Consider the following 26,699-nt stretch of genomic DNA (forward strand, 5'->3'; position numbering starts at 1 on the left):
TATGTAGGTTGAAGTGCAGACTGTCAGCTTTATTTTTAGGGTATTTTCATACATATCGGATGAACCATTTAGAAATTATAGAACCTTTTGTACATAGTCCCCCCCATTTTCGGGCATCAAAAAATATTGGACAGTTTAACATAATGTAGAATAAAGTAATCATTTTAAATATTTGGTCACATATCATTTGCATGCAATGACTGCTTGAAGTCTGCGGCGCATGGACATCACCAGACGCTGGGTATCTTCCCTGGTGATGCTCTGCCAGGCCTGTACTGCAGCCATCTTCAGTTCCTGCTTATTTCGGGACTTTTTGCCTTCAGTATCCTCTTCAGCATGTAAAATGCATGTTCAATTGGATTCAGATCCGGTGATTGACTCAGCCAATCAAGGATTTTCCACTTTTTGGCCATCAAAAACCCCTTCATTGCTCTAGCAGTATGTTTCGGGTCATTGTCTTGTGACATGATGAAGTGCCATCCAATGAGTTTGAGCAGCTCCCATAGGAATCCAAGAAACCAGTAAACGGAAACTGTCTCAAGTTCTTGTATATCTCGATGGTTGTAATGCTCCACTCATGTATTCCCTCATTACGGGGCTTACAGAAAGCCATGTCCATAAGTCTATTGTTCATTTATCGTTATGAACTTCATTGTAGCAATGTTAAGAAGGTGAGTGTTTATGAAGGATGTCTGGTAAAATGCGCAAATGAGAATGTAATCCACGTTAGCTTAAAAGAGCATGTGTCTTTGGCGAAACTCATTTACATCTAGCAATAACATTTATAAATTTAACATTTAGCAGTGACATCCAAGTGCACAGAGGTGTGTGGTGAGGGAGTGAGTGCAAGAGCATGCTCAAAGATATGTCTTGTGGATGTTTACCCAGAAGGGTGTCAGAAGCTCGCAAAAAGAATGTACATTATCCTCGACGAACAGAGCAACAAATCTCTTGCGAGGTCCGAATTCTTTGATATCTTCAATGATCAAAGCCCTCCGTCTCCCTACACACTTAAGACTTGTGTGGGTACCACAGAGACAGCTGGAATGACAGATTATGGCTACATGGTTGAGTCAATAGACAAGAATGTCAATCTCCCCCTCCCAACCTTGATTGAGTGTAATGATATCCCTGACAATAGGTCAGAAATACCCACACAAAGTGCAGCTTTCCACCACAGGGATCTGAAGGCTATAGCAGGTGAGATACCCCCTTTTAGACCACAATGCAAACATTTTGTTGTTGCTTGGCAGAGACATCTTAAGACTACATAAAGTGTGGAAGCAGATAAACGGCTCCCACAATGCTCCACTGTCCCAAAGGTTAAATCTAGGCTGGGTAGTAATCAGAGATGTATTGGCACAACCCATAAACCCTCTTCTGTGCATCCTTGAGAATGGCCGACAAAGCTACCTTACTCCATGTAACACTCATGTATGAAATAAAGTTAACTTTGGGCAGCCAGCCCTCTGCCTGCTCCCCTTAGTACAGTCACATATGATTAATTCAGCCAAGACCCCTGCTGGTGACTCCATACAGAAGCCAGTCTTTCTATGTGCTGAGAATGATAATAAATTTGCCCTATCCATCGACGATCAGAGGTTCATGCAGATTATGGATAGAGAAGTCTCTCTAGACCACACAAATAGTTGGGTTGCCCCTCTACCGTTCTGCTCACCAAGAAGGCAACTGCCTAATAATAGAGAGCATGCCTACAAGCACCCTAGCTCACTCTGCCACAACCTGAGAGGAAAGAACATTTTTTGGAGTTCATTCAAAAAAATCACGCGCGGAGGTGGCACTGGAACTTCATGATGGCAAAGAGTGCTGGTACCTCCCATCTTTCAGAATTTATCACCCCAAAAAGCCCAATCAAATTTGCATAGTTTTTGATTCAAGTGGCCAGTATGAAGGGGTCTCACTGAATGAGGTTCTTCTCACAGGGCCGGACCTAAATAACAGCTTACTCGGGGTTCTGATGAGATTCAGAAAGAAGCAGGTTGAAGTTACAGCAGACATTCAGCACGTTCCATTGTTTTGTAGTCAAAACACAAAAAGGAGCACAGAGACTAACTGCGTTTCCTGTGGTTCCGCAATAATGACATGAGCAGTGGCATTGTGGATTATAGGATGAGAGTCCATGTTTTTGGGAATAGACCCTCTCCTGCTGTGGCAATTGATGGTCTGCGCAGGGCAGCAAAAGAGGGAGAGGAAAACTACGGCAGTGATATCTAGAAGTTCATCAAAACAGATTGTTTCATGGACGACGCCCTGAAGTCATTTTCCACAGAGGAGGAAGCCATCAGTGTTTTCAAACAGGCACAGGACATGCTAGCACAGTCTAACTTCAGACTGCACAAAATAGCCTCAAATAGAACAGCTGTGATGGAACCCTTCCTTTCTGATGACTGTGGCAATGGTGTAAAAGACTTCAACCTCTCTGATGGTGAATTTCCCATACAGCACAGTCTAGGGGTATGTTGGAAAATTACCACAGACACATTTACATTGCAAGCTCTAGATGATAAGAAGCCATTCACACGTAGGGGCATACTATCCACAGTAAATAGGCTCTTCGACCCCTTTGGAATTCTAGCACCTGTGACCATACATGGTAGGCAGCGCTGGACTGGAAATCTGGCATACTGGGCATTTTCCCGGTAGGCCGACGGATCATGGACGCACCTTGGGGCCGATATAATTTAATTTGTCATTTTTAATTTTTAAAAAAGAATAATAATTTGGCCAACGATGGGCCCATAAAGCAGGGACAGCGGCCCATTGGTTCATTTTCTATACTGACACAGGGCTGGCCAAATCACATCTCTTACTAGGCCCCACCCCTCACCCTCTGTTTCTCGTGTCAGATGCCGTGGCTCAGAGCCAAAAATCTGTGGATGGATGAGGGTGTCAAAATGGATAAACAAAAGCGCAAGGGGGGTGTGGAGGAGTTGAGGGCCAAAAAAATGTAAAATCTACAAGCGGATGCAAATGTGCAAAAATAACAGACATGTTTGCTGCAGGGGCTGCAGTAGCTTCAACATCTACAGTACCCGACATTGTGTAGCAATAGGTGGAACTTGAAGGAGGAGAGGTGGCTGGCCATGGCCACTGCCAGCCAGAGAAGCAGGCAGAGGAGCAGGCGTGTGACAGGGAAGCCGAGGAGGGACAGAGTGAGCAGGAGCAGGAGGACAGTGTTCAAGCGGTAAGCATGGAGTAGCTTCATGATTAACAGGGACTCGCAGGGAGGTAGTGTGTGTGCCATGCCATGATGACGATGACGATGATTAATTCAATTAATGTTGATGATAACAAGTAAGGAATAAACTACGACGGGCTGTCCCATTATCGGAAAATAATGTACAACGGGGGTGGTGATGCGGCCGAGGCGAAGTCAAGTTCGCTTAACCACCACCGAAGTACATTATTTTCCAATAACGGGACAGCCCAAAGGGGTTTATTCCACTTATACCAACAATGACTATATATGTTTACTTTAATATTTATTGATTTTTATCAACTTAATCACCTGAAAGTGAAATATTCTTCCACGGCCGTTTGGGCACATTATTTTACCGTTGTCAAGCAAAACTGTGGTTGGTAGTTCTATTTGGACCGTTGTTATTCAAAAACTCTGGTCGCTAATTCTATGAAAACAATGATTCTATCAAGAAAAAATTGTTCCTTCTCGGTTTATACCATACAATTAACACCAATTGTGGTCATTTTTGTTATTACATTATTTAAGAAGACAACATGAAACCATAACTCAATCAAATTAATCTCCCTAGCTCTGTCTTGCGGTCTCGCAGTGTAGACATTGCGTTTTTCACTCTGAAACCGGGTTTGAATGCCAGTTAGCTTTTAGGTTCGCCGTCACTTGTCACCTAGCCAATATTAAAATTCTGGGTTTTAGGTCAGAATGGTCTCACAGCATGCTTATTATAGCTAGCTAGCTAACGATTTAATTGTATTCAAAACAGCGGTTACTACAAACAAAATCGTTCTCAAAGATACGGATGAAAATGCGTCCCATAGCCATGAGTTAAATACGGAACGCCTATTTTACTGTCCAAATAAGGGACGTGGCATCCCTAAATGAAGCCAGTAACTAGAACTGTGATTCAACATTGCCATCTATTGCGAAATTGGACATTGAAAAGGGAAGGGGACGTAACAACAATTCAAAAGCGATAAAATAATGTTGCTAAAGAAAAACTGCTTTAGAATGCTGGATTTTGTAGCGCATTGATTTTAGAACTGTTAAAAGGCCAATGTGTCCCTTTACTGAGAAATAATACCCACCCTTGGACCAATCAGAATCGAGTATTCAGCCAAGCCGTTGTATAAGATAACATAATCGTAACGCTATCATAAAGTGAGACCGTCACCTACTGCTGGTGGTCAGTCAGTCAGTCAAAGCCAAATAGCGCAACATAAGCTATTTGGCATTGTTTTTGTAGCTACAATCAGAGCCACAGAAAGAGTCCCGTCAACTCCGTTCACTCCAACGGGCCAATTATTTTACAGCAATGGCGGATCGTGGAGAGTCTGAATAGTTCCAAACATTGGGAGCTAGTAGCAGCAGCGCCGTAGAGTAGCAGTGTTTTTGACTGTCTGTGATGCACTTTTAAAAAGTAAGAAGTTAAAATCAACAGCATTTTTGATACTTTGATCTTATTTGCACATTTGAATCGAATTAACAATGAGTTAAAGCATGTTAGCTCATTATTTTCCACCAAAGTAGTAGATTTAGCTAACGATAACAGAACGTTAGCTTAGGATAATTGATAAAGTTAGCAATATAACAATCTATATTAATTGCAAGTTACGTTCTGTTAATGCCATTTCATGCATAACATTACTAAATTAGAGACAAAGGCTTCTAAACATGTCTTTGGGGGGAAAAATTGTATTTATTAGTTAAATATAACATTGGAGCATGTGCTTTGTAGTCTGGTGGGTAGTGGTGGTGAAATGAGGATATCCAATGATTTGGACTATGAGTTATCTGAAATAATAAAGAATAATAAGGAAGGGTTAAAGCTGTTGTTTAGGCTATTTTTGTGATGCATGGCCGTTGATATGGATAGGAGAGTGCAGGTTTGAAGATGTGAGACTTTTAAACATAGTTAGTAAAAACAGAATAGTATATGTGGTGAGTGTTTGTTGTAGGCCTAGTTATTCTAGCTATTACCTGTCTGTATTAGGTTAATGTGTTATGTTGCAGCCGCACTGAAGCTCTGATGTCGGGGTTGGTGGCAGAGAGAGAGGGTTGTGTTTCCCGCCAACATAAACAACTCCTTAGTGACCTGGTAAGGTCACATCACCATATAATTTGCCTGTCCCCATGTGCAGCTCCATGCTTGGTGTGATGGCCATCTCGTCCAGGGTCAGCACACACTCCCTTTCCAGCTCTGTCAATCCATCTGCCTTCAATTTTAGGAAGTCAAAGACCTCCCTCAACACACCCGGCTCAAATTTAACACGCTGTATATCTATCTATCTATATATAATGTGTTATAAGTGTTTTGTACACTCGCTGTATATAATTGTATATGATTTACTTATGTCAGTCTACTATATGAAGATGTAAAGGTACCATTGTTATGGTATTTGTTGGTAATGGCCCTTCTATGTATTTAGGTTGTTATCTGACCCTTTTTTGTCTGCCAAATAAATGTCATCATTTTTCACACATTTTGTAGTGGAAGCATTACTTTAGAAATTTGATTGAATCAGAGTTGGTGAAATGAGGATGATTTTTTGTTGTTGTAGTCAATGAAATCCTTTTATATTGGAGGTCATGAACTGAATAGACTGCTTCTACCTAACCCCTACATAGTGTTTCTTGAATAAGGTACTTATAGCAACAGATATGTTCTTGGTGTAAGGATCTTCCTATTAAGGAGTACTTATTACAGCCCATATTGAATTTAATTGAATTTATTTGACAATTAAAACACATATAAAACTGCACTGCAATTGTTACATACATTAAAAATCATTGAGGATAAAAAACAACACAAAGCCGAAAAAGGCTTATTTCCATTGTGGTCCTCCAACACTACATACAACAGAATCACAATCCTAACATTAGGGAGCAAAAGGGATAACTACATAGGAACCTGTATATATAGTGCTCGCTGCCTGATTCTGTCATATCTGAAAGTCATAAAGATTACATTAGGATATGACTACTCGTGACTACCATAGAAGTTTAAGAACATAATATAAAAAAGCAATGCAATACAGCAGAGGCAATTCTAGGATCAGACCTTTTAGGGGAGGGTCAGCCCCTAATGAGAATGTGACATGCATAAGCCTACAGTGACTTGCAAAAGTGTTTAGCTCCCCTGCTAAATCACTCATTTCATTGGATAACAATTAATACATTAATATTTTTCTATATATGATATTTTAATTTTCAACAATACTTTTAATGAATTACAAGTAAGTAACACGAGTTTCACACCATTAGCTAGCTAGCTAGCTTGTGAGCTCGCTAAAATTACGTTGATACATCGCCAAACACATCGAATCAGCTGCAAAGTAATATTGATTTGACCCAACGTTCTCTGTAATTCATTCAGTAATTTAATTTGCTAACGTTTCAACTTCCTTGTGTTTTTCTGCGCCATGAAATCCTAAATTCACTATAGCTACATCTTGTGAGCTCAGTTTGAAACTAGGGGTGGGGTGGGCAGGAAGTGTAGCGGTGCTGATTTTCAATTTAGCAGCATTTAAGCCCTCAGACAAGTTCGCTAAATCTAACGTTAGAAAAGGCTAAAAATGATTTCAGAAAATAATAATTAATAATAATTATTTTTTAGGGGTGCTGAGATGAAATTTAGGTGTGTAGCAAGCAACACGTTGGTTAGCCAAGGGATGTGTCAACAAGGAAGCTAGCTGGTCACACTAATCCTCTAATTTGAGGTAAATTTTATCTTCATTAAAAAAAAAAAAAAAACATATTCATGTAACCACACACACATACAATATATGCCATATATATTGTAAATTAATGCATATATTGTTTACTAGTTACCATAAATCGCTGTTCTCTCTATTGGTGTTATCTTTCCTATTGAAAATAATCGCCCGCCAGGATTGTTTGAAACTATCTGAAGCCTACATGAATCACGTGACCGTCTAGCGTTTTGACCCTCCAGACTCAAACTCTGTGCCGCCGTCCTTGCAGTAGAAATTGCAGAGCTCATTGTCAGCGAGATACATCTGCAACTACACTCACATTTTTTTCAGACTGCAAAGATGTACTTGGCTATATACACAATGAATCAAGGCGATTCTACATGTACGTCAGCAACCACAGGCAGAGAATTAGGCAGTCAGCACACCCAGATCAATGGAGATATGTTCCCTCTGAGCAGAACCCAGCTGATCACAGCTCTAGATCAGTGCCCACAGCTCCCTTGAGAGACACAAACTGGCTAACAGGCCCAGCCTTCCTGACAGAGCTCAACATACTCGCCCCAGAGCAAGACACATTCTTTCAGCTTATTGAACCTGCAACCAATGTAGAAATATGCCCACAACTGTCAGTACTGTACATGCCACTCATACCTCAAATAACCAGCTCAGGACTAAACGATTTGAACGCTTTTCCAGTTGGAAATCTCTGCTCAAAGCAATGGCATGTTTAACTCATGTTGTCCACTCCTACATCCCTTCGACTCAAGGCAGTGACTGCAAAGGTTAGCATCTTTGTAACCAGGCCATTACAATAGAGGGACTGGAAAAGGCAAAAAGATTAGTGATAAAAAGTGTCCAAATGAAAGCTAATTTCAGTGATTAACAGATAAGAGAGACCGCGCCTACATACAGCAGACTCAGAAAACTGCTTCCATTCATTGACAGCGATGGCCTTCTGCATATAGGAGGACGTATTTCTCAAAGCAAGCTTGAGAGAAACGATACAAATCCTCTCATGATTCCTGGTCATCATCCCTGCTTGCTTGCCATTATCACGAGAAGGTGAAGCATCAAGGTTGTCATTTTACCGAGGGCGCAATGGGAGAGGAAGGGCTCTGGCTGGTTTGGGGCAAAAAATGTCTGGGAAGTATCATCTTCAAGTGTGTGATCAGCAGGAAACTCAGAGGCCGAGTAGAGCAACAGCAAATGTCTGAATTACCAGCTGAACATCTTCAAACAGCACACCCTTTTACCTACGTTGGCCTTGATGTCTTTGGCCCCAGGGAGGTCACATCTCGTTGCACTAAGGGAGGCCAAGTAAATAGTAAGAGGTGGGTGGACTGTGTTTTTCATGTACATGTGCGTGAGAGCAGTGCATATCGAGGTGATTGAATCCATGGTAACCTCAAGTTTTATCAATGCAGTTAGAAGATTTTTCTGAATAGAGGTCCTGCAAAACAGATCAGGTCAGATTGGGGTAAAAATTTTATCAATGACTGTAAGGAATTGGGGCTCACCGACTCGACTGCAGTCATGGAAAGTTATCTTCATGAGCATGGATTCACCTGGGTGTTCAACCCACCCCATTTATCCCATATGGGTGGAGCATGGGAGCACCTTATCGGGATAGCGCCCGCATATCGGACTCCATGTTGCTGGAAAACAGGTCCTCTCGACTTACCCACGAGGTTCTGACTACTCTGATGGTAGAGGTGCGCACCATCATGAACGGGAGACCCCTCATTCCTGTTCTTCTGATCCTGAGTCACTCATACCCTGATACTCACACCAGCTATGTTGTTGACGCAGAAGACAGGTACCCTTTCTCCTCCTCCGGGGGAGTTTTGAAAAGCAGACCTCCTCAGACAACAGTGGAAACAGGTCCAGCGTCTTGCGGACACCTTTTTGGACAGATGGCGTCGGGAGTATCTCTGCACACTTCAGAGCAGAAGGAAGTGGCACTGTGAAAGGCCTAACCTAAAGATAAGAGATATGGTCCTTATGAAAGACCGTCAGGCAAAAAGGAACCTATGACCAATGGGTATAGTCACCAAGACATTTCCCAGCAGATATGGGCTTGTAAAAAAGGTGGATGTGAAGATCATCAGAGAAGAGACTTCTAAGGTCTTATCAGACCTATCACAGACCTGGTAGTGTCCCAGTCTCCACAGGTCACAAATTAAGTAATTTACTTAGAAAGTTAGTTATGGTATCATACATGACACCAGGTGTCACCAGGAGTGTCATGGCCCCACTGTCCATGCATAGGCAATGCATGGATGTTTCCCCTCATCCTTCAAGAGGGCCCACATCACCCCGCTGCTGAAGAAACCCACACTAGATCCTTCAGTCATTCAGAACTACCGCCCGGTATCGCTCCTCCCTTTCCTATCCAAAACACTTGAACGTGCTGCATCTAACTAACTCTCTGCTTCCTTCTCTCAGAACAACCTGCTTGACCCCCACCAGTCTGGCTTCAGGCCTGGCCACTCGATCGAGACTGCACTCCTCTCGGTCAGTGAGTCACTCCATGCCGCACGAGCAGCCTCCCTCTCCTCTGTCCTGATTCTTCTAGACCTCTCCGCTGCATTTGACACTGTGGAGCACTCTATCCTCCTGTCCTCCCTGGCAGCAACAGGGATCTGCGGCACAGTCCTTGACTGGATTGAGTCTTACCTCTCTGACTATTCCTTCCAGGTTGCCTGGGCGGGTAAGGTATCACCACCCCGTCCCCTCGCCACCGGAGTTCCCCAGGGCTCAGTCCTCAGTCCCCTTCTCTTCTCCTTATACACCAGATCCCTTGACCTTGTAATATCTGCCTATGGCTTGTCCTATCACTCCTATGCCGACGACACGCAACTCTTTCTCTCCTTCTCCCCATCGGACACACAGGTCCCTGCCCGCATCTCCGCTTGCCTGAGGGACATACAGAGCTGGATGGACAATCACCACCTGAAGCTCAACCCGGGAAAGACGGAGCTAATCTTTATTCCTGCTCTATCCTCTCCCCTCCTCGACTTTTCCATTTCCCTAGGGGACACCTTAGTGACATCATCACCCTGTGCCAAGAATCTCGGAGTGGTGATGGACAACAAGCTGTCCCTCTCCAAGAACATCGCAGCAGTAAACCGGGAATGCAGATTTTTCCTGTATAACATCCGGAGAATCTGCCCCTTTCTCACCACCTACTCAACCCAGCTCCTGGTCCAAGCAATGGTTCTATCCCGCCTGGACTACTGCAACTCTCTTCTGGCTGGACTACCGGCATCTGCCACCAGACCCCTGCAACTCATTCAGAATGCTGCGGCTCGTCTGGTCTTCAACCTTCCCAGACACTCCCATGTCACTCCCCTGCTCACTACCCTCCACTGGCTGCCTGTTATAGCTCGCATCAAATTTAAAACATTGGTCCTAGCATACCAGGCAGTCAAGGGATCAGCCCCAGCATACCTCCACAAGATATTCAAACCCTACATGCCAGCCAGATCCCTCCGTTCTGCTACCTCAGGACGCCTAGCACCTCCCCCTCTTCGCACCTGCACTTCCAGAACACGTCTCCTGTCTGTTCTGGCCCCACGATGGTAGAATGACCTCCCTGTGGGGGTCAGAACAGCTGAGACACTGACCCATTTCAAACGACGACTGAAGACTCACCTCTTCAGGCTGCACCTCTCCCCATCCCTCCCTACCCCCCTGTAAATGACTGTAAGCTTAGGGTTGTAACTAGGCAGCTGTTTCATAGGTGACTTAGGTGCATTAACTGTCATAACTACTGCTTGTATTTTTTCCATAGACTGCGTTGTTGCCGTTCTCGTTGTGTTAGTGTTAATCAGTTTAACCTTCAGGGTCCAAGTTGAACTATGCGGTTGTTCCCTGCACTTGGACCGGTACTTCTCTCTAGGGGTTTCGTCATACCTGTTCCTGGTTATGGTTATACACTTTGTTGTACGTCGCTCTGGATAAGAGCGTCTGCCAAATGCCTGTAATGTAATGTATTAAAATTACTTTCCTTTTACATTTAAATGCTTCCCCCTAGTGGCCGTTTAGTGCCAGTTCACTTGTATGTATGCACTTCTTGATTCTTAACCTCTTAGCGCACAACCCCTAGTGGTGGGCATGCCCGCGTGCCTAAATTACTAAACTCAAACATTCAGTGCTACTGCAACCAAAGTGTGAGATGAAAACAGAAACGCGTTGTTTCAGTTTCATTAGTAGACGATACATGACAACTATGCCGAAAACGGAGTTTCGCAGCCCCACCATTGTCGCTCCCGTCGTTCATTTAACACACACCCCCTCCCTGCAGTCTCACCTAAAAAACACCCCCCACCCTTGACATAATGGACAATATTGTCTATCTTGGCATTCATAAAAAAATTCTTTCACTACTAAAAAATCGTATTCCGTCATAGCAACAAGATAAACCTGACAATAGCCTTAAGATATGCCTATACAGCAGTGAAAACGCTGCTCACTGAATAACGAAATAAACGAGAAAAAGTTTTTAAAAATGATACCATGTCATTCTACAGTCAATATCTGGGACTAAATATTGAATAAATATAAAACCTTACTGTTGGTTTTACGTGTAGAGATGTCCCTTTTGAGACTGCGTGGTCATATATTGTCTTGGACAATCCGTTTGGGAAATATAGGCGCATCTGTGACGCCTGGGTATCTTCCAAAATAGCTGTGCGTAACACCACACCTGTTGTTTACGGCGTCGTCGCCCTTTTTAGTACAGTCTGACTTGATTTACAATTCATTTATTCGGTAGGCGAGAGTATAAGCTTTCTAACGATGTATAACATGTCTAATTCTGCTTTTGGAATAGCGTTTTATAGGTCAGCGTAACAGAAAATATTCTTAGCATAGCATTCACTTACGCAATCACTCTGTTAGCAGACAAATACGATGCACCTAACGAAACGTGTTCAAGGATATTTCGTAATTTCTTGGAAAATACTATTATTATTGAGGACTTCTGAACATAGCTAAGCCATATGTTTGCTGATAGACCTAGCTGACATCGTTTTCTGGAGCAAAACAGAAGCGAATAGAACAATATAATTGATACTGTCTCTGTCTCCATCTACTGAACATAGAGGAGATATCATCATTGCTATGTAAGTATTACCGCTCAAAATATTTCGGTTATATACGTTATTTTTGAAATTGAGTATCTTTAAATAGGTTATTGGTGTTATATAATGTAAATATTTCACACTGTAATGTAAGCGTTAGATGGAAGTGTAATAGTTTTTGTGAAGCATGCAACAGTTATGACATCAGAGCTGGAACATTGCCAAAACGTGGTGGACGGGCAAAAATTGTTTTCATGTTGTCTCATCCCCATACAAGAAAACATACGAGAGTACAGAGTATAGAAATACACACAAGTTAATTATTACACATTTAGGTACTGTACCGCATTGTGTGACAATATTTTTGCATTATTTTTTTAATCTGATAGCAATGTTTCATCTTCAACCCTCATAAGGGGCTCCTTTATATGCTTTATAATGGACAAAAAGCATTTTATTCAATTTTGGAGAGATTTTGGATATGTTTCTGGACACCTAGCTATTTTAGACCACTGTACTGACTGAAAGCTTGTAATTCCCATTTGAAAATTATGCAACAGTGATTTTCTTGAGTCAAAACAGTTGATTTGTAGTGAAATACGTGGATATGTTATGATTTACAGCAATGCATAATTTAGACATTTTGGATAGATTTGGAGATGCTGGGTACACTGCTTAGTTTTTGCTTCGTACATCTGTAGTAGTTCTACATATCCACCCTTAGATTTTATGAATTTGTGGTCAAGAAGTTTTTGACCTAGCACATGTATAGTTTAACCTCCTACATATATGCAATCTCTCAGTATTTCATTGCAAACTTAAAAAGTGCAAATTTATTTTGGATTTTTTGTCAAAACAATTGCATTTGTGGCACTTTATTTCTTCCAAAATTATGAATATAAACTAATCTGTTAGTATTGTAAATTGTACAAATGTCTTGCTTCATTTAAGCCATTTTTCAAGTCTCTGTGGTGTTCACGTCTGGAGTTATAAAGCTTTAAATAGGGGACCCCCTAAATTGGCAAGGATTGGCAAAATTTGGCTTGTGCCTTAAGAGGTTAAGTACTGACAAAATGGCCAGTATTGAAGCTACCATCTGTTAGTGTAAGAAGGTGCGTGTTTATGAAGGATGTTTGGTAAAATGCGCAAATGAGAATGTAATCCACGTTAGCATGAAGTGCCCTTTGGTACCATTACAGTAATTCATGTGCCCGTGTGCCTCTACAAAATTTTCAAACTACATTTAAGGAACATGTTTTGTACAAACATTATTTGTTTGGGCATGCTTTTTAACTTCAGATAAAAAGTGACAATGCTATGGAGTCAGCCATGGCCCAAAACTATGCCAATTTGTACATGGAAATTTCAGCATGATTTTATTTTTACTAACAACCTGTTTCAAGTATACATACAGACTTTTATAAAAAAAAATTCAGTTTTATTTACAAAGACGTACTTACAATCTATGGTCACCTTATTGCTATTTATATGTATTTCTACATAATAAAAAAACCTCACGCTGGTTTTTTAGCAGTGTACATGCACTGTAAATGTCCTTTTTAGCAGGTGGCTGTTTGTTTGACTTCCCGATTAATACTAATCCTGGGAAGTGTTAAGGGTGATGTAACACACTCATCTGGTAATACAAATACATAGTAGAATAAACTCATCATGTATGTCTTCATATTTCCTGCATTCATTTTTATATCGGAATAGCTAAAAGTGTTTTGAAAATTTCGGAAAGTATTTCGGAACATAAACCTGCCACCTGTAGACGCCACCTACACTTTCCACTAGCCAGGCTCTTTTCTGATGTTAACCGTATGATGCTACCATCCATGCTGAAAGAACGACCGGAGGTAAGCAAAAGAACCAGGATGAGCAGAGTGCCAAGGTATAATCCCAGCTCCAACTCGCCCAGCTCAAGCCTTTGGCAGAGGGCGTGGTCAGAACCATGCCCAAGGATGCGACAAAGGCCGTGGCCGGGGAAGAGGGACTGGAGGCAACCCGGGAATAACAATTGTTACGACTGCGGGAAGCCTGGCCATTGGTCCCGCGACAGTCCAGAAGGGCCACAGGGCGGAGAGACCTGGGACACTGCTCCACCAGTCAATGTGGCCATGAACAATCCAGGGGGATGGAGAAACAATAATCAATGACGGTGTGAGGAGACGAGGGAGGGACAAGGACAGGCAGACCAATCATACACAGATGACACTCAGGAGACACGTGAGCTAAAATATGATTCTGATTTAATGTTATCATATACTCCACCTAGTTTTATTGTAGATTCGGAAGCTGTATGTTCAGTGATCACTAAAAGTGAATGGGGAAATAACCCACCTAAAATGAGTGGCAGAACCATCGTAACGCATGATGCTGGGGGAGGGAAAATGTAGGAGAATTTTACCGCACCACTTGTAGTCGAATAGATGATGAACAAGGTGTAATGGAGTTAAAGCATTCGTTTTTGTTCTCTGATTGTTGTCCTGTTAATTTATTAGGGAGAGACATAATGTGTAGATCAGGAATTCAAACTGACTGCACTAGCAAAGGGTTGTGGGTGACCAGAGCTGAACATTATACCCCACACAAATCACCAGAAAACAATTGTTCACTTATATGCGGATGTTGTCAGGAAAGGCTCAGATGAAAGATTTGGTTGCAACAGCTATTCGCTTGTGGTATGACAGAGGTGACGTGATGTCTGAGGAAGAGTTGCATGTCACTGCTCGTGTAAGCAGAGATAGAGATGAGGACTGGGAAAGGAGATGGTTCTTTGAACACTCAGGGAGTGATCAGATAAAAGGGAAAACATTGTATGTAGGGAAAGAATTCTGTGCAATGCATGTACAAATGACCCCAACAATCTGAGAATTTTATTGTATAAAAGACAGCATGCCTCATGTGTCACTGTGCAAAGCCTTCAATAAAAAATGGAAGGACATGGGATCGTGGATAAAAGAATGTTGTTTCACCACTGATTGGGTAACTAGATCTAATGGCAGCCAATTTTCGCCATCTCTGGGTGTCATGGCATATCCTTATTCCCTCGAACAACAAGCAGATAGAGGAATTGTAAAAATCAATATCCATTGCGTCCAGAAGCTGTACAAGTAATTGCCCCGGCCTTTAAATCTCTATTAGAAAAAGGTATTGACGTATCTTCCCCTGAATCATCATGTAATATACCAATCTTACCAGTAAAGAAAGCAGACAGCACCTGGCGATTCGTTCAAGATTTACGCGCAGTTAATAACGCCGTGCATCATTGAGCACCATAAGTGCAAAACCTTGTTACTATTCTCTCTCAGGTCCCGGGAAATTCAACTTACTTTACAGTGGTCGACCTAGCGGAAGAATTCTTTAGTATACCAGTTGAGAAAGAATCCCAACACTGGTTTGCCTTCACATATGAAGGAAAGAGATACACGTGGTCTTGCATGCCCCAGGGCTATGCAGAATCCCCTGATGTTTTCTGCCGCCCTCAAAGAAAACTTAGATGGATTTTAATTCCCTGGCGAAAGTGTCTTTGTGCAGTATGTAGTTGACCTGATGGTGTGCTCCCCCAACGCCGAAACATGCCGCACAGATTCCATTGCCCTCCAGAAATATTTAGCTGAACAAGGACACAAATGCAGTTTACATAAGCTACAGCTAGTCCAAACAGAAGTTAAATATTTGGGTCACACTGTCTCACACCAGGGTTGAACATTAGGAACAGAACGCGTTGAGGCAATTTTATAGATTCCGAAACCTATCACTAAGAAACAGGTAATGTCCGTTTTAGGCATGGCAGGCTACTGCAGACAGTGGATACCCAACTATGCCAAACTTACACAACCATTGCAAAACCTAGCACACGATAAGCAGCCAATGATAAGGTCCAATGGATGAGGAAGCCCTTAACAATTTTGAATCAATTAAACAACAGCTGGCCAGCACATCAACATTAGGACTTCCTGATATGTCAAAGCCATTCTCACTTGCAGTAGATTAAAAAAACGGGTATATGACTGCAGCCCTTTTGCAAGAACATGGGGGAAAACGAATGGTTACGTAGGTAACCTCGGGTCTATGAATAAAGGTCAACACGCCACTATATGGGTCATCCTCGCCGAGAGGGTGAGCTACTAGGAGACTGAATAGCAAATTAACCACCACTACGGGGAGGACATGATGTCACACAATAAGTATTACTTCATGTCCGCCGCTCATTCTCTTTTGCCGGCTGAAGGCCGTGGAATTCCCCGAGTGACGCCGCCGAGTGGCGTGTTGACCTTTATTCACAGAACCAAGGTGAAGAACACGCCACTGTATGGGTCAACAGTATAGCAAATCAGTCAGGAGGGGGATGTAGTGGGGTAATGAACGCGTTATTTAGATGCCCTTCTTCGGAAGGAGCAAATGTAAAAATAACTACTGGGTGATAAAAACACCCTGAATCTTAAATTATATTCAAGGTTGCCCCGAGGACAGAGGAGGCAACTGATGTAGACAACGTCACGTCCAGGCGATAAAACCTGGCAAACATGAGGGATGAAGCCCAGCCAGCCGCCGCACATATGTCAGATAGCAGGGCTCCACGAAATAAAGCCCAAGAGGCAGCCACACCCAGAGTGGAGTGAGCCACCACACCTGTGGGAGGGGGCACACCAGCGCTGCTGTATGACATGGAAATTGCATCTACAATCTAGTGGGCCAAACGCTGTTTAGATAAGGCTTGGCCCTGCGCAGCCCCTCCATAGCAAATAAATAGATGATTCGTTTTTCTCACAGCCCCTGTGCGGGAAACATAATACCGCAGGGCCCAGACAGGGCACTGTGAGTGAAGTCTGGCCTCCTCAGGGGAGTCATGAGGGGGAGGATGAAAGACCTCCAAAACCAAAGGCCGAGAAACGTACGACCGCGAGAGGACCTTGGGCCGAAAAGCAGGATTAGGGAGCAGATAAGCCGCAGAGCCACCGTCACCCAGCCTTAAACAGGAGGGGTGTACGGACAGCGCATGCAGCTCACTCACATGCCTCGTAGAGGCAATGGCGAGCAGGAAAGCAGTTTTTAGGGAGAGGAGACTTGCTAAGGGCTCAAAGGGCAGCTCAGTGAGGGCATTCAAAACCACTTGTAAGTCCCAAGAGGGGAGAGAGGTCGACCTACGTGGGCGAAGCCGTCTGGCTCCTCGGAGGAACTGGCTGGCGAGAGGGTGTGAACCTACCGTCAGGCCATCGATACGCTCATGGCAGTCAGAGATGGCAGCCAGGTAACCTCTCAGCATAGACTCCGCCAACCCCTCTTCAAAGAGGGACTGAAGGAACGCTAAGACAACTGGAATGTCACAAAAGACTGGGTCAGACCCTTTTTCCCGGCACCAGCGGCTGAACCTGCCCCACTTCCCGGCATAAAGTGCCCTCGTAGAGGGTGCTTTTGATGCCTGAAGTGTCCCTAGCACCGCTGGATCTAGGTCCCGTAACGACCACCATCCAGGGGCCAAACGTGCAGGCTGTAAATCCCCGGGTTCGGATGCCATAGCAGGCCCTGGGCCTGCGACAGCATGTCCAGCCTCGTCGGGAGGCGCCATGGGGCACCCACCAGCAGCTCCCTCAAGTCCGCCATCCAGGTCCGATGGGGCCAGTCGGGGGCAATCAACAGAACTATTGCCCTTGACTCCCTGATCCTCACCAGAATCACAGGCAGGAGAGGAAAAGGTGGAAAGGCATAAAGCCGCACTGGAGGTCACTGGTTCGCCAAAGCGTCCACACCTAGCGTCCACACTGGCCCCACCATGGAGTACCATAGGGGGCAATGAGCATTCTCCAAGGATGCAAAAAGGTCCACCTGAGCCACCCCGAAGCGAGACCAAATGGCCTGCACAATGTCCAGGTGCAGGTGCCATTCCCTTGGCCTGGGGCCCCACCTGGACAGCAGATCGGCTGCCACATTAGCCGTGCCTGGCAGGTGGACTGCCCTCACAGACACGCCTTGAGCGTGTGTCCAGAGCAGTAGTTAGCGTGCCTTGGCATGCAGGGTCGGAGACTGTACACCACCCTGTCGGTTGATATAGGAGACAACAGTGGAGCTGTCTGTTCTAATCAGATGTGCCTGCCCCGGACTACTGGGAGGCAGGCACATCCTGCCTCCTGTGCGGCGGCTGGCTGGACTTTCTAGATCAGGTCTAGAAAGACCCTCTCTCTGGAGGTGGCTCTTTTTTCTGTTTAGGGTCAGGCCCAGGCTAACTAAATGGGCTAGCAGGGATTCTGTGTCCCTTCCGGCTTGCTCTTCTGTTGGGGCACAGATCAACCAATCGTCTAGGTAATTCGCAATGCGAATTCCTTGCCGACGGAGCGGGATCAGCACGGCATCCATGCACTTTGTGAAAGTGCGTGGAGCTAGGGCCAAGCCAAACGGGAGGACCCAGTACTCGTACTCCCTGCCCAGAAACGAAAAACGGAGGTACTTCCGGTGATCCCGATGTATGGAAGTATGCATCCCGCAGGTCCACCAAGGTGAACCAGTCGCCGTCCCTCACCAATGGGAGGAGGCGGGACAGGCGGAGCATGCGGAAAGGCAGGTGTCTTAGAAAATGATTGAACCCTTTCAGGTTTAGGATGGGGCGGAAGCCTCCATCCTTTTTTGGTGTGAGAAAATAGGTTGAATAAAACCCCGTCCTACTGCCACCGAGGGCACGGGTGTTATCGTTCCTTTTTCCAACAGTGCTACGATTTCGTTGGAGAGAACCTGTGCAGCATCCCCGTCCCTCACTCAAGTTGAAATAATCCCACGAAAGCGGGGGGGCTTGGTCTTGAACTGGAGCCTGTACCCTGCTGCGCACCCATGGGCACTGGGTGCACAGGCGCCATTGGGTGAGATGGAGAAGGGAGAAACGCGGGGCTGGAGGCTGCCAACCGTCAGCGACGGGACTGGCTATCAGGTGCAGGCTTGCTGGGGGGTCTACGGGATCGGCCCTGATCCCGAAAGGAAGGCCGAGGGCCTGAGGAGCTGGGCGAGGGCCCAAAAAAGACCTGGCGTCTACCAGAGTGGGTGGGGCCAAAAGATGGAGGTGCTCTGCGACCAGCATGCCTTCAAAACGCACTGCGTACTGGGGGCCTTGGTGTCGGAACCTGCCTCACGGAGCGCGCCAGCTCCCTCATCCCACGAGACTGCTCCAGCGCAGCCTCTGCAGGTGGCCCAAACACCTCCCCAGGGACTACAGGGGCCGCGAGGACTGCCATGCAGTCCTGGTCTGCCAGACTGGACTGGGACAGCCACACCTGGCGACGGGCCTGAACAACCGAGGCCATGGAATTCCCCAAGGCTTGGGCATGAGCACTAGCCCCACGCATCATGATGTCAACCACCACTGAGTCACTGGGGGCAGCAGAGAACAGGTCCTGCAGCAACCCCTCCAAGTACACCAACAGTAGCGCGTTGGTGCTGGCCAGCCAAGCTGACAAGGCAGAGGCCTAGTAGGCCTTGAGCAGCTGACTGTCAGTAGCCCGGCAGCACTTATTGGGATGCTGGGAATCACGTCCAGCCTTGCAAGCAGCCCCAGCGTCCATTGCAAATGTAGGCCCAACCTGAGGAACAGCAGCCACCCCATAGGACGCAGCACCAGCCAGATTGGCAAGCTGGGTCCTGCGGAGTGCAGACATCCCAGGAGACTTCCAGGACAATTGTAACACAATCATGAAGACAGGCAAGAGCGAAAGCGGCAAACCCTCCGGCTTGAGCCACTGGGGGCTACGATCAAAAATTGAAGGAACAGGAGCAGAGGCTGGAGGGGGGGAGGCAAGCACGCTTAGCCGCCCTGAAAATCACAGCCCGGTCAGAGGGATCCAGGGCAGGGGGCCCAGATGAAGAGGAGTACTCCTCCTGGTCAGACACAGACCCCTCCTCAGTCTCTGACTGTTGGGGGTCAAGCGGACGGTCCAGGCTGTCCGATGCTGCAGTGGACAGCTCATCAGAGTGACAGCGGGGGCGTCTAGCCACAGGCTCCCAAGAGTCGTGGGGCCTAGGTGGCTGCTGTTGCGACGCTACTAGCCCTTGCAAGGTCTGCTGTATTGTCCGCATGTGCAGCTGCAGCTGAAGGAGCTCAGGCTCCTGATGCCGGCGCTTCACAGCACGCTTCCTGGCCGCAGGCCTCTGCGTGTGCAATCCCTCCCCATCACGCTCCATACAAACTGGTTGCCCAGGTGGGACGCCATCCGCGGGAGAGCCACCGTCTCCCGAATCCTGCGCACCCTCCAACATAATGAATGCAGCAGTGCACACACCACCAATAAACCACGGACCTGAACAGTAATACTGCAGGGACATGAGGGGGTGGAGGAGCCTAAGGTGGCGTACGACCTCACGGACGCAGAGGCTCCTTTCGGCGTTGACTGTTTGTGTTCAGGGCAAAGTACACCAATATATCAATGATATAATGTGTAAGTAGCAAAATAGTGCATGTATATATGCATACAACAGAAATGTGTGCAAAAATGCAAAACCAATTAAATTCAATATAGGTTACTATAATCAAAAAAATATCAGTAGTAAAACTAATAATTCAAAAGTTAACAGCAGTGAGCTGCTTAAACAACCTCACTAACAAAATGCATTCTTACCAGAAATGTGCAGACATGCAATCAGCAGTACCAAACACAAAACATAACGCAGCACGCTGCATGGGAGTGAAGCTGCCTCGGGTAGCGTATTCCTTTTTAAGGAGAAGAGGCTCCGTTTGGCAGACGGGAGAGGGCAAAGTTGGAGCCGCGAATTTGCGGATAAAAACAAAAATAACGAAGCTCTCATGAAACGAAATACAGAAGGTTAGTTTCAATTCAACAAGCAACGTAAAGGCACGATAAACCATGCAAATGATGATTTTAAATCAGTCTCTCGAGCTCTCGTAGGAGGCAAAAAGAGGGCGGTGGACATGAAGCAATACTTATTGCGTGACGTCATGTCCTCCCCGTAGTGGTGGTTAATTTGCTATTCAGTCTCCTAGTAGCTCACCCTCTCGGCGAGGATGACCCATACAGTGGAGTGTTGACTGAAATGAAATAGAACAAAGGCCTGTCGCTTACTATTTTCAGCAGCTAGACTCAGTCACTAGAGCGCTGCCTCCCTGTCTTAGGGCGGTAGCAGCAGCCTCAGCAGCTGTAATAGCTTGTGGCTTATAGGCCGCTCACAGTTTGGGCTACTCATACTATAGCTGAGATTTTACTTAAACAGAAGAAATCGCACTTGTCTACTGCACGCATGCTCCACTACCAACTTGTTATCGCTACCCAATGTAACTGTGAAGTTTAGTTCTGGCATTAACCCTGCTACTCTTTTTCCTACCGAGAAGGACGGTGAACCCCATGACTGTGTGGTGGCTGTAGACCAAATTCGGACACCAAGACCCGATCTACAAGCACAACCTCTCACCAACCCCGACCTGATCTTATTCGTGGATGGATCAGCTAAAAGAGGTCCTGATACAGAGGCCCCAGAGGTTGGCTATACAGCAGTAACACAGCACACGTGCCTAGAATCAGCCCATCTGCCAAGCCATCTCTCAGCACAGGCAGGTGAGCTTTTTGCACTTACCCATGCATGCATCTTAGCAAAAGACTGCACAGTTACCATTTATACCGACAGCAGATATGCATTTGGTTGTCACATGGAAAGGATCATGTGTCAAAAGGGGGGATGGTAGCAACAATACAACAGCACTGGGCAACACAGGGGTTCTCAAATTACTCAAAAAGATTTTGTGAAAATGTGTAGGATAATATTATCCCGTGTGCTATCCTTGGTTTCTAAGATGATTAACAGTGCTGTACAAGGTCAGTATATGTAATTGCTAGAAAAAGACCCTGAGGACCCAGACATAAAAGCTCTGGAGTCCCTTCCAGGGAATCCAGTATATGATGATGACAATCCTCACCATTGACCTGACTTGAACCCCAGACCCACTTGGGTCCCCACTCCACTGTAGGGGACATGCCGCTAAGGGGTGAAGGTATTCTATTAAGTTCTTTGGATTAGCAGTGGCTGACTCAATTCAACACAAGGGTAATATAAATACAGAGAACCGTGTAAATATAATAAAGTTTATTAAACACAAAGTACTAAAAAGGCAAATCACGATTCTCTACAATGATGTATAACAAACTATGAGTGCACGCGTGTGTAGGTGTGTGTGCATGTGTGTGCGTGTGAGTAGCCTATGTGAGTGAGGAGTGTTGGATGTTCTCCTAGGTGGGGGTTGTATACCGCGGACATGTGTTCACGGAGATCAAAGGAACAAGATGGAGTATGAAAGGAGGGGTTTTTTAATCTACACAAAGCTAGTGAGAAACAATGGCGTATGAAGCATACCAAACAGACACAGGGTAACTGAATAGCTATCTATGTGTGGTTGATAGAGATCAACATGCCGTGTTATGACTGGTTAGTAATTAAAATAGATCACATGCAAGATATGTTCTGTGCGTGACATATATCAAAACTAATGCAGCACGGTGGATGGCTTAGAGCCAACCGAACATACGGAACGTTTACATTTATCATTAAAACACAATTACAGTCACAGTTACGTACATCCAATAATAAACGTGGCTACATTTGGTCCATCGCTAATTATACTAAGCCCAGAGTTACAGTCTTACTTCAGTGTCCTTTGCTTTGGGTTGGTTCTTAGAAATGTTTCCTGGGTTCCACTGCGAAGTCTGTGGAGGTTGTGGTGGAAAGGGGAAAGTGGTCGCCCATTCTATTCCAAAACATGCAACCGGATCCTCCGCTAGTTGCTTGTTTCTTGGGATTCGCTCTGAAGAATGCGTCGGTCGTGCGTGGCTCTCCTGGTTCTTCGACCACCTCTAATCATAGGAGCGCTTCGGGCGCCTCGTTCCTCCAGCAGCCGGTAGCCAAGGATATTCGAGCCTCCGCTGCAGGCCTTGCGAACTCTTCCTGGCATGTGGCCTCACACAAGAGGCGACAGGAGAAGGGTGGCGAGTCCAGGGAGAGGAAAATGGAAAAGAGCGGAATGGGAAAGAGAGTGCGAACAGTAACCTCCGTTTTATTGAAGGCTGCACGTTTCGAATTTACAGTAGGCCAATACTGTTACGGGAAAGCTGTGGAAGGGGGCATGGTTAAGTGAGTCACTCTGAGGTAGACAAATGGGCTTTGTAGTTCACTGTCTTTTGTAGGCCATGGTACCTACACCACTGTCTCCAAGTGAATATGACTCGGATAAAGAAGATACTCATGTATAATGCTTATACTGTGTGAACCTGCCAATGTTGTTTAAATTTTCTTTTGCTTATGTAGTTATCATAAAATGATAAAAGGGGGGACTGTGATAGAAAAATTATGCTTGCATATATTAATGGAAAATTGCTGGTTGAGAAAGAAGAACAGGTACAGAACCTTGTGTGCCTGAGGACGTGTTTGTTTGTCCTTCCTCAGCCGCCCAGGGTTGTACCCCCCAACCACAAAAATGTATCCTTGATGCACACAGCTGCAACATCTTAGATAGCCTTTTGCTTATCAGCTTCAAATCACCTAGCATGAATGATCTGTTTTACCCAAACCCCCATAACAGAGAAAGTCCCTACGCTGCAACTCGGGACACGGGGTAAGAGCGTTCTCATGTATGCTTTTGTTTGCAAACATTAAAGTCTGAACTGAATATTGTGCGTAAGTCTCTTGACACTTCTCACCAACGGTGGATGCAGATAGAATTTCCACCACAGGACCACCTAGCAGTTGTGGGGGCCTAAGCAGCCGCATTTGTCACTTACTGGGTTAGGCCGGCTCTGCCTGCAGTTTCTCATAGTGAAGCAAAATGGTTTAATGGGACAGGATGAGGACATGTGTGCCTGTGTGTTTATGTGTGCGGGGGGTGTCCGTCCACTTGCATTGTAGCTAGCCACATTCCAAGGTTCAGGAGGAAGAACAATGCAAGAGGAAACTGTGGAATTAAAAACAACTGCATGCCTCTGTTCCCCAGTCAAATTAGCAGGGCCCACAGGGGCGGATCTCAATTGGGGAAAATACAGAGAGTGTCCCCAAAATGAGTGTACTCTAATTTTGAGGCCACAGCCCTTTGTGAAGAACCAATACAGTCTGAGGTAACTGGAGTCTCACTTAAATATTCCTTACATTTTTTTTCTATGTTGGTTTTTTGAACTATACCTCATCTTTTCAGTGATCTGCTTTCTTTGACATATTTCATTTGTTTTATCAAACACATCTGTCCAGGAGGTAATGGGACAGGGAGAGAGCAGGCAAGGAAAAGCCAGGGTGCCTTTTCTCTAGTTAACTGGTCATACGGAACACCCATGGTCAAAGTTTCAAAGTTTGAAGTCAGAAAACCCGGAATGCAAAAAGGCTTTTGTTCAGTTTCTGTTATTTTAAACTAGGTTCCTACATCCTGAAGATATTTTTATGTAAACTCAGCTGCAGATTTCTGCAAGAAAACCTTCCGTAATGCTCCAATTAAACAGCTAAAAAAAGACTGGAAACTCCATTGAAATAAAGAAAAAAGTCATAAAAGTTCCCATGTTGTGTCACAGTCTTTACTCTGCACTGCAGACACTATCATCTGAATTTAATGGTGGCAAAGACAACAAAAGCAACGCAACATTATCACAACACAAATTCAAATTGCAAAACACATAAACAAAAACAAATACGAAAACACAAGTCATTGAGAAAATCACTGCTCGCTCCAACTACTTCATGTGATGTCTTAATTACATTTCATTCAACCTCTTCTTGATGGTCTTTGTAGTGCATCCATCAGCTAGTCATCATCGTGTAGCCTATTCAGTACAACCAATGAGAGCTTAGTGATGACCTCTCCACTGAGTAAAACAACTCGACTATAACTTTATTGAATCATGTCAAGTAAAATCACACTTTGATTCCTATTCTTATATGTAATATGTGTTTTCATATTTGTATTTGTGTTTTGTTATCTGTTAATGTGTTTTCTGATTTGAATTCATCTTGCTGAATGATAAAGATAATGCTGCGTTGCTTTGGATGTTTTGCAAAATGTTCAATGTTCAAGATATAAATGCATAATGTCAAGGATAAATATTTTAAAACACGCGGATGCATCTGTTGATTGCTAGCGTAATTTATCTCTGAGAGAACTGTTTTGATATTTATTCGAAAAAAGAGTAAGTCATAATACAGTAGCCCATGTACCATTGTCAGTATCCCGAAAACTTGTAGCCTACACAAATAATCTATTAACAATATTCTGATATTAATATATTTTATATTATCACTACAACATAGGGTATTGATTGTTTTGATGATCTGTATACTACAGAGACTGTTACAGATGTGTCAAGATATAAATGCATAATGTCAAGGATAAAGCTGTCTGTAACTGAAGTAAACATCGTTTATACTGTACTGGAATTAGGTCAAAACTAGAAAAACACAGATAATTGTCCAAAAAATATTGACAATTTACAGTATACAAAATGTTAAAAAAACAAAAAAACATTTGCATGTTAAGGTCTGAGTGATAAGCTGTAAGAGAATAGGCCTACGTTCATTTTACTAATATCTTGCAATTTCAGTTGTTCAAAAGAAAATGAAAACGTGTTTGTTCCGTTAAAATATGATGTTGTTCTTTCAAAACTCGCAAAAGCCTCATCTGCCCAAACCAAAAATATTTATCAGGGCCTTATCTCTATGCATAGGAATTCCAGAACCACTTTGAATAAACACTGGAATATAGCTAATGATATTTAATAAAATGTACATCTACTAAAATTTACATTTACTTTGAAATTAAATGTTTGAGTAGCCTACTTTATTGTCCTTCGTTTCGCGATCGTCATATGATAATACAAAAAAAATATTTTAAAACACGCGGATGCATCTGTTGATTGCTAGCGTAATTTATCTCTGAGAGAACTGTTTTGATATTTATTCGGCAAAACAGTAAGTCATAATACAGTAGCCCATGTACCATTGTCAGTATCCCGAAAACTTGTTTGACCTTAATGCATAAAGGTTAAGAGTTGTCCAACATTCATACATTTGTCTGGCGAACACTTCACTTTTTTTCTCAAACGAATAAGTTAGGCTACTCGTGAGTTTCTGTCAAGCAATGATGATCTAATAAATAGGAAAGATACTAGCATCTTTTCCCACATCTTTTTGGTTGTACTGACAGCGCACTTAAACCTCATATTCACTGTTGCATTTTTAATCAAATGTGCTGTAGTAGGCTACAAAGCCAAAACAACAAAAATTGTGCCACTGTTCATACACTTACGGACTGCACCGTGGATATATAGTCGTTATATAGGCTGATTAAAAAATCCCCAAACACAGAGGCCTACTGTAATTGCGCTGTGTGAGGATAAGATCATAAATCATAATTTCGACGTCGTCAGCACCTCCAAACTACCCGTTTAGTGCATTACTTTCAATCAGTGCGGCTGCAATTAGTTCGACTGGAACCATCACAAGTTTGGTGCAACTTCTATCATCTATGACATAGGCTACATTTATTTTGGGTGACAGTAGCTGAACTTTATACAGAGTTCTGAACTCCACAAAAATCAAGAAGCTCATTTCAGATTCCCATCGTCATCCGGTTCTGGTATCACTATAAGTAGGCCTATTTTAAATTCTCCCGCGATTTGAGAAGTAGGCCAGTTTAATTAAATAGATCTTAATGGCGCA

The 26,699-nt window shown here is 44.3% G+C and overlaps 1 protein-coding gene across 1 annotated transcript in view; it reads right to left on the minus strand.

Moving 5' to 3' along the window:
- Window positions 1-26,699, minus strand: part of slc51a (solute carrier family 51 subunit alpha) — a 47,105-nt gene that overhangs the window by 20,072 nt on the left and 334 nt on the right. The window lies entirely within an intron of this gene.

Source organism: Anguilla anguilla, chromosome 4 (genome assembly GCF_013347855.1).
Source record: "Anguilla anguilla isolate fAngAng1 chromosome 4, fAngAng1.pri, whole genome shotgun sequence".
NCBI lineage: Eukaryota > Metazoa > Chordata > Actinopteri > Anguilliformes > Anguillidae > Anguilla > Anguilla anguilla.